The sequence below is a fragment of the Engraulis encrasicolus genome, chromosome 19 (genome assembly GCF_034702125.1).
Source record: "Engraulis encrasicolus isolate BLACKSEA-1 chromosome 19, IST_EnEncr_1.0, whole genome shotgun sequence".
NCBI lineage: Eukaryota > Metazoa > Chordata > Actinopteri > Clupeiformes > Engraulidae > Engraulis > Engraulis encrasicolus.
In genome coordinates, this window is record NC_085875.1 from 42,082,270 (window position 1) to 42,084,769 (window position 2,500).

Genomic DNA, 2,500 nt, shown 5'->3' on the forward strand with positions numbered 1-2,500 from the left:
CATAAGCACACGTACACAAACGCACAGATAAACACACACATTTGAACATGCACACACAGAGGAACACACACGCACACACCCGCACACACGCTCACACGCACACACGCACACACACGCACACACACGCACACACACACACACACACACACACACACACACACACACACACACACACACACACACACACACACACACACACACACACACACACACACACACACACACACACACACATAGTCACATATACTTACAGAACACTGACGCTCTCTTTCTGCCTGCGCACTGAAAGTCATCCCCTAATGCACACAATTTAAGTGTGTGTGTGTGTGTGTGTCTGTGAGGGGGGGTGGGGTGGCTGGCAACGGAAGGATGTGGAGCCGAAGCTGTAACAGAAGGGGTGGGGGTGGGGGTGGTGGCCCGTTGGTGGTGGTGGTGGTGGTGGAGGGGTAATACTGCACTGTGTTATTGAAGCTTAAACCCACAACAGCGTAGTAATATTAAAATCACACGCCTTAAATCATGCGCAACCGCTGCTTGTCTGTGCACGCCTACCGTGGAAAAAATAAATAATAATAATAAATAAATAAATTATAAAATTCATAAAAACGGAGGTGGAAGAGGTGCTGCGGATCATGATTTAATCATGAGAGGGTTTGGGCTTCTCTGCTGGTCAATTTAGCGGCACGCGTGAAAAAGTGACTTAGTGCATTAAATTTAATCACACGTCTATTGTGGCGCAGGGAGGGAGGGGGAGGGGTCTGTGTGTGTGTGTGTGTGTGTGTGGGTTCGTGCGTGCGTGCGTGTGTGTGTGTATCGGTGTGGGCGTACATGCTTACATACATCAGTGTGTGTGTGTGTGTGTGACTGTGTGTGTGCGACTGTGTGTGTGTGTGCGTGCGGGCGTGCATGCGTGCGTGTGCGTGTGTTTATGTGGGCGTGTGCGTGTGCGTGTGTGTGTGTGTGAGCGCGTGTGTGTGCGCGCGTGTGTGTGCACAAGTTTATGTGGGCGTATGTGTATGCGTGTGTGCGAGTGCGTGTGTGTCTGTGTCAGTGTGCAAGTGTGCGTGTGGGTGGATGTGACAGGGAGGGAGGGGAACAGAGGTCAAGTGAAGTACTGGGGAAATGAGTTGTCATACCCAGGCAGACCCTTAATAATGAATGGGGGCGGGGGGGAGAAGAAGAGGGAGAGAGAGGGAAAGGAGGTTGATGTAGGGCTTCTGGGTGGATACTGAAGAGGTGAAACAGTGCTAATCTGTAGCTAAGGGATGGATGGGGGAGGATGGAGAGTGGAGATGAGATGAGAAGGAGGTGGAGGTGGAGGGTTGAAGATGATGCTGAGCTTGCTGAACAGGTGAGGACGGAAATGGAGGCAGAGGGATGGGGGTTGAGGTGGTGGTGGGGGGGGGTGCTGTGGAGGGGAACTGTGGTAATATGTGGGGTGGGGGGCAGCGGGGAGGGGGGGCGCGGTAAGTTGTGTGGCGGTCAGGGAAGCCGACAAAGGGGGACAAAGGGAAATGGGGAGGAGGGGGGGGCATAATTAGGTCCTTATTACATTAAATGTATTGGGTGGTGGGCCCTTTCAGATCACTTCATCCTGGGCCCAGCCAAAGCTGTCAGCAGCCCTGGTGGTGGTGGTGTTGGTGGTGGGGGGAGGGGGGGGGGTTTAACCCAGGTGTTGAACAGGTGGAGAATCTAAATGGCTACTTACAAGCTTGGGGGCTTGTTAAAAAATCATCCAAATTGAGGTAAGGTTGAGTGGGTACTAAAGAGGAGAACAGTTCTAATCTGTAGCAAAGGAGTGGAAAGGTTGGAGAGCTGGGAGGTGCTGTGGGATGGGGTGTGTGTGGGGTGGGGTGGGGGGTTGTTGAGGGTTGAGGTGGTGCTGAACAAGTGGCCATTGACTATATGGTTACAAGCTGGGGGATAAAAAAAACCCTATTATATAACTATTATAAAACAATATTATAGAACTTTGATTGTTTACTTGTTCACCTCTTGGCCATCCTCCTTCTCCTCTTCATCATTCTCCCCCCTTTCCTCCTCATCATCTTCCTCCTCCTCAAGCTTTCTTTCCTCCTCCTCCTCCTCCTCTCTTCCTCCTCCTCCTTCTCATCTTTCTCTTCTTCCTCCTCCTCCTCTTCCTCCTCCTCCTCCTCTTCCTCCTCCTCCTTCCCCTCTTCATCCTCCTTCTCCTCCTCTTCCTCCTCCCTCGCCTCCCTCTCCTCCTTCTCCTCGCCATCATCCTGCTTCTTCTCTTCCTCTCCCTCCTACTCCACTTTTTCCTTCATTCTCATTTCTTTTTTTTCTTCATTGCTGAGTAAAGGGATTTAATAACCCCCCCACCACCACCCACACACACACACACACATTTCACATCACATGGAAAGGCGCCATTAGGCACCAGAGAACACGTCAGAGTCAATACCGAATTCAATCAGAAAAAAAGACTGTGAAAACAGAGCAATAAGTGGAGGAGAGAACTCCAGGTACTACCCCCCCA